General features: G+C 46.6%; 1 long non-coding RNA gene across 1 annotated transcript; it reads right to left on the bottom strand.

Annotated features, from left to right (window-relative positions):
- Nucleotides 1–1,629: 1,629 nt before the first annotated feature.
- LOC135549167 (uncharacterized) lies at nucleotides 1,630–4,532 on the bottom strand. Its single transcript, XR_010456952.1, has 3 exons — nucleotides 4,138–4,532; nucleotides 3,511–3,637; nucleotides 1,630–1,722 (listed from the first exon to the last, which is right to left on the bottom strand). It is a non-coding gene; the product is annotated as an uncharacterized LOC135549167 (long non-coding RNA).
- Between the last annotated feature and the right edge of the window lie 5,471 nt (nucleotides 4,533–10,003).

Genomic DNA, 10,003 nt, shown 5'->3' with positions numbered 1-10,003 from the left:
ATGTGTTGGATATTGAAGTCCACAAGTGAAGGGAAAAGGTGAGAGAAGGAGAGCGCATAGGACGTGGCTGCCATGAAAGTGAATTATGTTTATGTGTGATCGGGGGTGTATTCATTCCACCGAATCTGTGGAAAAACGTTTCTAAAACGGAAGCAAACAGAACAAAACAGGGATAAACATACCTGAATTTGTCCAATAGAAACTCTTTTTTTTTGCAACTAATGACTACACCCTATATCACATACACGCAGGAAAGAGTGTGCAAGGTGGTATTGAATGTCATTGTCTGACCATGTGTCACTGTCTGTCACCTCAAATTTGTTTCTCGACATGGCACCTACATTCTAAACTTCATTCATAGGCTAGAGATTGTAGCTAGTTCATGACGGGTATAGGGAAAATTTGAGTATCATGTGGTAGCCTTAACCTATCGCTGTTACATTGAACTGGGTGAATGGAATATGAATGAGAGCCATCTGATATGCTGTAATAGAAATAAGGCCATGATCCTGAAAAAAATGCCCTCCCTCATCTTAAATGGCACTGATCGCCACTGATCAGATCCTTGAAGTGTACATTAAGTGGTTCAATAAGGCCTTTACAGAGCAGAGGGATTGAAACCTTCCTGTCTGTTCTTCAGCTCCCCCTCCAACAGATGAACCTGCCAGCAGCACTGTTCAGTGGAGCAGATGGCATCTAAATGGACAGGCACAGTCTCCATCAACCTGCCTTGCCTCTGTTACACCAGTCAGTGACTGCGGCCACTGGAAACATATTCCCACCCTTTCCTAGAAAACAGAGGCAGTGGAAGCACCAAATGCCCTTTTCCTAATAGCCTCAGCTGCTTTCTCTGCCCTGTGTTTGCATAGAGTCACATAGACCTTTAAAGGGGATTTGGCCTCGTTTTTTGGCTTGCTCCTCGAGAAATGCTGGTGGCCATGACAGCAGCCAAATGTGAGTTGGCTTGGGGGTGTGGTTTGATGAGGGTATTTCTTGAGTGTGTCCTTGCCAACACCAAGACACACCCATCTGTCAGAAACTTGCCCGCAGCTGTTTCTGTTACAACACAGAGGCGGATGCAAGATGCAAGCAACGATGGTTTTAATGAATGTAGTTCACAGCAGCAACATGACAGACAGACTGTACTCAGAAGGAATCCGACCCAGGAACTCGGGCGCATCTTCCGATCATAACGTGCTGAGAAAACCAGGGGAGTGTGTCCAGATGAGTAGGAAGGAGCACAGCAGATAATCCACACAAGAGAAGAGCACGGACACACGACACAACCTCAGAGAAGAAACAACGATCTGACAACAAGAAACACTGGTAACAGAACATATAAAGGGAAGATAAGTGGTTCCAGCTGGCGCAGACAATCAGGCCGAGATTGGGAAACCACGCCCACACAAACACTGGAGAGAGAGAGAGAGAGAGAGAGAAAGAGAGACGGAGGCAGTGGATTCATGAACCGTGACAAACCCCCCTAGGAACGCCTCTTGGCGTTCCCAGGCATTTACCTGTATTGAAATCATCGATAAGGAGTGATCCAGAATGTCCCTAGCAGGTACCCAACTTCTCTCCTCCGGGCCGTAACCCTCCCAGTCCACCAGGTACTGGAATTGTCCTCCTTCTAGAGTCCAAAATACGATTGACAGAAAAGGTGGTCTCCCCATCAACAAGTCGTGGCGGCGGGGGAACCGGGACCGGCGGGTTAATGCGTGCCTGAAACACAGGTTTTATTTTAGACACATGAAAGGTAGGATGAATTCTCCTATACGCCGGAGGAAGCTGACCGCCACCGGACTAATGATCCTGGTGACTCTGAACGGGCCGATAAATTTGGGGGCAAGCTTGTTCGAAACGGATCGGAGTGGAATGTTCTTAGTAGAAAGCCACACTCTTTGGCCAACGACGTATACCGGAGGCTTCGACGGTGGCGATCGGCCTTAGCCTTGGTGCGCGCCCCACCCGGAGAAGAGTCTCACGGGCTCTGCTCCATGCGTGACGGCACCTCTGGATGAAAGCGTGAGCGGAGGGAACAGTGACCTCGGACTCCGTACTGGGAAAGATAGGTGGCTGGTAACCTAAACTACACTCAAACGGAGAGAGACCCGTGGCTGCCACTGGCAACGAGATTGTGAGCGTACTCAACCATAGAGAGTTGTTGACTCCAGGAAGAGGGATTCTTAGAAACCAAACATCGCAACACTCTCTCCAAATCTTGGTTGGCCCTCTCCGTTTGACCGTTGCTCTGGGGATGAAACCCTGAAGACAGGCTGACAGTCGCTCCCAGTAACCTACAAAACTCTTGCCAAAACTTGGACACAAATTGGGGCCCCGGTCAGAAACTACGTCATCGGCAGGCCATGTAAGCGAAAGACGTGATCCACGACAGTTACCGCTGTCTCCTTGGCAGATGGTAATTTAGGCAAGGGAATAAAATGAGCCGCCTTCGAGAACCGGTCCACCACGGTCAAAACAACCGTCTTGCCCTGGGAGGGCGGGAGGCCGGTAACAAAATCTAGCGCGATGTGGGACCAGGGTCTCGAAGGGACCGACAGCGGTTGGAGTAACCCATCTGGGGGTCGATTAGAAGTCTTCCCAGTGGCACAAACCGAGCAGGCCAAGACAAAACTGTGAATGTCACGAGCCATCAATGGCCACCAAAAGCGTTGCTTAACCAAAAGCTAGTGCGGCTGACTCCTGGATGACACGCTACGTTGGAGCAGTGCCCCACCGAATAACATCGGACCGACACCCTCCGGCACAAACAACCGATTAGGCGGGCAACCGGGCGGAGGCGTGACCCCTCTAAGGCCGTTTTGACCCTCGATTCAACCTCCCATGTGAGTGTGGAGACCACTAGGGTCCCGGGTAGGATGCACTCGGGAGTGGATGGGCGTTCGGAATGGTCAAAAATGCGAGAAAGGGAATCGGGTTTGACATTCTTGGAACCCGGGCGATACCTGCCTGGAGTTGAGTCGCTTGGCGGTTCTGATATACTCCAAATTCTTGTGATCGGTCCAAACTATAAAAGGTACCCCCGAACCCTCTAACCAATGGCGCCACTCCTCCAGTGCTAACTTCACTGCCAACAACTCTCTGTTGCCAATGTCGTAGTTGCGTTCCGCAGGTGATAACCGATGGGAAAGGAACGCGCAAGGGTGCATCTTGTCGTCAGAAGAGAACGTTGGGAAAGTACCGCACCTACCCCCACCTCTGAAGCGTCCACCTCCACCACGAACTGACGCGAGGGATCGGGAGCTATGAGGATAGGAGCCGAAACAAAGCGGCTCTTGAGTTTGGCGAATGCAGCCTCGGCTGTATCGGACCACCTGAACGTCACTCTGGGAGAGGTTAAGGCGGTAAGAGGAGCGACTATCTGGCTAAAGTTGCGAACGAAACGCCGGTAGAAATTGGCGAATCCCAGAAACCTCTGTAGGGCCTTACGGGAATCTGGGCTTGGCCAATCCACCACAGCCTTAACCTTGTCGGGATCCATGCGAATACCTTCAGTCGAGACGATGTAACCTAGGAATGGAACGGATTGTGCATGAAAAATGCATTTCTCCGCCTTGACAAAAAGTCCATTCTCCAGCAACCTCTGAAGCACTCGTCTGACGTGTTGAGCGTGTTCCTGGAGAGAAGAAGAAAAATCAGTATGTCATCCAGGTAAACATATATGAACTGATCAATCATATCTCTCAGCACGTCATTGAAGTGCCTGGAAAACCGCTGGGGAGTTGGATAGCCCAAAAGGCATGACCAAATATTCGAAGTGCCCTCTGGGGGGGTGTTAAACGCGGTCTTCCATTCGTCCCCCTCCCTTATGCGAACCAAATGATATGCATTACGTAAATCCAACTTAGTGAACACGGATGCTCCCTGTAACCTTTCAAAGGCGGAGGACATCAACGGTAAGGGATAGGTATTCTTCACTGTGATGTTATTCAACCCACGGTAATCAATGCAAGGACGCAAGATCCGTCCTTCTTCCCCACAAAGAAGAACCCCGCCCCGCTGGAGAAGAGGAAGGACGAATGAATTTAGATGCCAGAGAACCAGAGATGTATCTCTCCATAGCCTCCCTCTCAGGAACAGAAAGTGAATATAACTTGCCTTTAGGCGGAGACTCACCTGGCAATAATTCTATTGCACAGTCATAGGGACGATGCGGAGGAAGGGAAGCAGCACGGGACTTACTGAACACCTCCTTCAGGTCGAGGTATTCAACGGGCACGTTAGACAAATCCACTGCCTCCTCTAGAAACACAGAATCAGACACAGACGAACAAGCAGACACTAAACAGGACTCAAGACACTTGTTACTCCACATGGATATAGAGTTATGACCCCAGTCAACTCTGGGGTTGTGTTGGGTGAGCCAAGGGTGGCCGAGAACTAATGGTGCAAGGGGTGAGTCCATGAGTAGGAATGATAGTGTCTCAGTGTGATTGCCAGAAGTGATGAGTGTGATAGGTTCAGTGGTGTGAGAAATGTTGGGGAGTTCTTGACCATTGAGAGCGTTGACGGATATCTTGTGCGTGAGTGAGGTGATAGGGATCTGGAGTTTGTGAGCGAGCTTGAAGTCCATGAAATTACCCTCTGCTCCTGAGTCCAGTAAGGCTTGGGTGTCGTGCGTGTGGGTGGCCCATCTTAGTCTTACCGGAAGGAGAGTAGATGATGAGGTCTTCTCTGTGGTGACACCACCCGATAGTAGCCTCATGTTTACTACCGGGCCTGATCTTTTACCGGGCAGGAGTGGATAAAGTGGCCCGCTCTACCACAGTAGAGACAGAGTCCTTGGGATCTCCGCCTCTCCCTCTCTTCCCGGGAGAGGCGAGCTCTCCCCAGCTGCATGGGTTCGTGAGCGGAGGCTGAACTGGCCGTGAACGCTGGCATGCCAGCCCTCCGTTGTCGTTATACGGTCTGTTAGGGCATGCTCGGCGGCTAATACGACTCAGAAGCGTCGACCCTCAGGGCTAGTTCCACTAGTCCATTTAAACTCCTGGGAAGGTCCAGAACATAAATCTCCTTCTGATCCGGTCCTCCAGCCCATGCAGGAACATGTCCCACTGCGCCTCCTCGTTCCACTGACACTCAGCGGCCAGAGTGCGGAATTGGATGGAGTATTCCGATACTGAATGGTCTCCTTGGCGAAGGTCAGCGAAGTCTGGCCGTCTCCCTACCCGCCACGGCCCGATCGAAGACCCTTCTCATCTCCTCGGAGAGTGTCTGGAAAGAGGTGCAGCATGGGTCCTGGTTCACACCGCCGTTCCCCCAGAGACGCTTTGCCTGATAGCAGTGTGAGTACGAATGCTACCTTAGACTGTTCACGGTTGAAGGTCCGTGGCTGCAACGAGAAATGCATGGAACATCTCGTAAGAAAGGCTCTGCAATAGTCAGGATCACCTGAATAACCCTCTGGTGTCGGTAGCCGTGGCTCTAGCTGGGAATCCGGCTCTGGCGGGGCGGGTTGAACTGCCGGTGTAGGTGGCGCAGCGGAACCCCTCAGATGTTGCAATTGTTGGGTCAGCTGGGATACCTGCGTCGAAAGGGCTTGTACTGCACGACCTGTGCTGGAGATGTTCTCCTCTTGTTGATCCATTCTCGTGATACTGCGGGAAAGGAATTCGGTCAGACTCGTTGAACTCGCTGCATCCATGGTCTGGTCAGATCGTTCTGTTACAACACAGAGGCGGATGCAAGATGCAAGCAACGATGGTTTTAATGAATGTAGTTCACAGCAGCAACATGACAGACAGACTGTACTCAGAAGGAATCCGACCCAGGAACTCGGGCGCATCTTCCGATCATAACGTGCTGAGAAAACCAGGGGAGTGTGTCCAGATGAGTAGGAAGGAGCACAGCAGATAATCCACACAAGAGAAGAGCACGGACACACGACACAACCTCAGAGAAGAAACAACGATCTGACAACAAGAAACACTGGTAACAGAACATATAAAGGGAAGATAAGTGGTTCCAGCTGGCGCAGACAATCAGGCCGAGATTGGGAAACCACGCCCACACAAACACTGGAGAGAGAGAGAGAGAGAGAGAGAGAGAGAGAGAGAGAGAGAAAGAGAGACGGAGGCAGTGGATTCATGAACCGTGACAGTTTCCTCCCACTCTATCACAGCAAACAAGTTGAAAAACTATAGGAAAATGTATGGTGGGGGAAGCTTTGAATAGGTCAGTAACCTCCGGATTAATGAGAAGAATGTAATTGCTGAATTTATGTAGATATTCTAGGCTGAGTGTTTTGATAACTTTAGATTGTTCCTGTGTAGCTCAGTTGGTAGAGCATGGTTGTTGGTTTAAAGCCCATGGGGGAAATGTCTGCACTCACTATTTTAAGGCGCTCTGGAGAAGAGTGTCTGTTAAATGACTAAAATGAAAACGTAAATGTAGTATCAGGTCCATGTAGAATAAACAACCCTTTACATAATACCATAGAAGCAGTTTTCTGCTATTATTTTTGACATATGACCAGGTCAAATGTCTCCAACCTGATTCAAGTGTCCTTCCTGTTCCATTCATAGGAATGCTCACAGAGAGCGCATGTCTGCGTGATGCTGAGGGTGTCCTTCTTGCTTTTTCACTATGTTGCATGTTCGGCTACAAACTAGACATATTTTGAACAACTGCAGCATGCAATCCGCGTAAACAATGTACTTCCTCATCTTATGAATTTCTGTTGAGTGGGAGGGCCTGTTACAGGGTGACACAAAATACAGCCAAGTGGTATATTGTATTAAGGATAAAGCTTTTTTTTAAATCACTTCACAACAAAATAACTTTTTTACTTGTATCTGCTTGGTTAGGTAATTAACCTACTATTTTTTTGTACAACTTTTCACATATAAGATACATTAACGCTATTGATGAAGGCGTCTGTGTCATCAGGGCCGTAACTCAGGTCAAGCTAATTCTAGGTCATCACTAGTTACCACAGACACAAAGTCATAAAGCCCGCCTATTTCAACAATTTCTCTTCTTAAAATGTGAATTCAAACCTAACCCTAACCTTAAAACACTACTAAACAAATGCCTAACCCTAACCCTAGCCCTCCTCGCTAGCTAACATTAGCCTGCCTCGCTTTATTGAAGATAGCTCCTTACGTAACCAGCAATAAAGTAATCTAACATCAGTTAGTTAAGTTATACCAGAGAGGTCATTACATTCCGGTATGTCTGGTTATACTCACCACCCCCGGTCATTGCACACCAAGCTAGCTTTACTGGTGCGGACTTGGGGACGTTCTTTGAACGTGTTGGGGGCGATGAATAAACAGAGCCTCATTCAATGAAGGGAAGCGAAGTGGGTGGAGGCGTGATTTGCTCGTGGAGCTTGGCCAAAGGTGGCATGATTTGTTGACATTATTGAAATCCAAACCCAACTTTCATTTACTTGTTGTGACGCACTGAGGTTCCAAACTCTGTTTTAGACAAGACTGACTTTATGACCAAAATTATCATATTTACACTTTGTAATCAATGTTGACAATATAATAAATGTTTCTGACTCATATTTATGCCACTTAGGCTGTTTCAAAGTAATTAGTTGCTTTTTAGTGGCAGTTGCTCTTTAACCCAGTTACGGTCTTGTCCCATTGCTGCAACTCCTCTACGGACTCGGGAGAGGTGAAAGTTGAGAGCTATGCATTCTCCGAAACACGTCCCTGCCATGGCTTTGTTTTTAACACAATGCGCCCCATTGTTTCCATATCAGCGTCTTCTCTTGATAGGTCAAAGATACAGTATATCTGAAATGCAGCAATTCAAATTCAAATGACTTCGACCCTCTAATCCCTACCGTTGAATGGACGCTTTGCAAAGTAATTTTCTCAAAATCTGTGATATTATGGGGTATAATATGAAGGCGGATGAAGATTGTTTGAACCATCTAGGTATACATCAACCAGGTGGGAAAAGCTATGTCATTTTAGAGGTCATCATTATTGTTTGGAGAAGGCAGGACTGCCAGATGAGGCACGAGTAAATACTCAGAGGCGAGGAGACAACCTCGTGTTGGGGTTGAAGAGCTATGAGCATACCAAAAGCAAAAGCACTTCCAAAGGGCATTTGGTCCTTCACATTCTGCTAGAGGCTTTGCAGAGAAATTGTGTTAGGCCCTTACTTTGAATTTAAATGAATATTGCATGCTCTGTTTCAAATGTCATCTTCTTTGCATGCCAAGTTTACATTTTCTATTGCATATTTAGCCAGGGGAATGCATAAGGACCTTTCAATCAAAAAAGGCACCTTCCAGACTTGTATTAATTATGAAAATGCATTCAGGGCAAGGCCATCCAGATGTCTAGTGGCAATTGGAATTTAAAAGCTTTTTTTGCTTGTTATTTTTTGACTTCAAACTTGCGGAAATCCCCAATGCATTTCAGGGGATTGCTTCCACAGTCAAATTAGCATTTTGAGCAATTAAAGTGAAGAGGAAGGCCATGGTAATTTACCAAGCAGGAAACTTTAACTTAAGGAGGGTTGGGGTGTTTGGTTGTGTAACAGAGGGGTTGAATGTAGATTTGACCGAAGAGGTGCTTTCAGGAGTAGTGAAGACTAAAGTTCCAAAATGAAGACAATTCGGGAGAGGTCGAAAAGTACACCATTTTTACCTCGAGGAAAATGGGAGAGGGTCATGCTTTTTCAATTTCAGTTGGGGAGGGTTTAGTATTTTTTTAAATTTAGTCCAGGGAAGGGTCATGTAATCAATTAAATGTCATATCGCTCAGTGGTTAAAAATTAGCTGCTTATTATATCAAGGTGTATGCCCGATGCTGCCCCTCATGATTAATTATCTAATGGCTGTGCAATATCAAATGCACCTAGAGTGGCCTTAATCAAATGAGCCATAGCCTTACTATAAGCTATACGCCTAGGCTATATGAAGAGCATGCTTGGAAAAACACAGGGAAAAGTTATATTTTTAAGAAAATATACATCCTTCCGGAGTTTTTGCGCTGCTGGGATGATGTGTATTAAACTGCAATGCAAAGGCTATCCCAATCATAAACCCTGACCTGCCCTGCTCTTGCTGATCTAAACCCTTTTGTCTAACCAATGGCTGTACTGTGTACTGGATACACTTCAGGAGGCGAGTCAAAGGCTTCTTCCGAAAATATTTTTTTATTTATAAAAAAAAAAGCTATGTCTGTGCGCGCGGACTAAGCCTACTGATATACTGTTCAGTTTTAGAGGGAGAGCACAAAGATGAGAAAAGGAGGACCAGAGGTAAGCTGCTACTGCTGTAATTGATTTGAATAAAACTATATGTTTTCTTGCCAACAATGAAGCTATTTATCAAAGTTATTTGATATTTGAAAGTGATTACATATTTGAATATTTTACGTAACACAGACTACCGGACAAAAGCTTTCCTTTTAATTTTCTATTTTCTACATTGCAGAGCTCCAGGGTTCCTGTGTGGATATGGGAGAGCCTTCCAGAAGGACAATGATCTCTGCAGCACTCCACCAATCAGACCTTTATAGTCAGACGGAAGCCACTTCTCAGTAAAAGTCTCTGAATGTACTTGAGTGGCCCAGCCAGAGCCCGTACTTGAACCTGATCAAACACCTCTGGAAAGACCCGAGAATAGCTGCGCAGCCATGCTCCCCATCCAACCTGATAGAGCTTGAGAGGATCTGCAGAGAAGAATGGGAGAAACTCCACAAATACAGGTGTGCCAAGCTTGTAGCATTATATCCAAGAAGACTTGAGGCTGTAATTGCTGCCAAAGGTGCTAAACAAAATACTGAGTAAAGAGTCTGAAAACTTATGTAAATGTGATATTTCAGATTTCTATTTTCAATAAATGTATATAAAAAAATGAAAAACAGTTTTTGCTTTGTCATTATGTAGTATTGTGTGTCGATTGATGAGGGGAAAAAACTATTGATTCAATTTTAGAATAAGGCTGTAATGTAACAAAAAGTGAAGCGGTCTGTATACTTTCTGAATGCACTGTATTCCCATGCCCTGATCA

The sequence above is a fragment of the Oncorhynchus masou genome, chromosome 12 (assembly GCF_036934945.1).
Source record: "Oncorhynchus masou masou isolate Uvic2021 chromosome 12, UVic_Omas_1.1, whole genome shotgun sequence".
NCBI lineage: Eukaryota > Metazoa > Chordata > Actinopteri > Salmoniformes > Salmonidae > Oncorhynchus > Oncorhynchus masou.
This window is presented reverse-complemented; position numbering and strand designations above follow the sequence as displayed.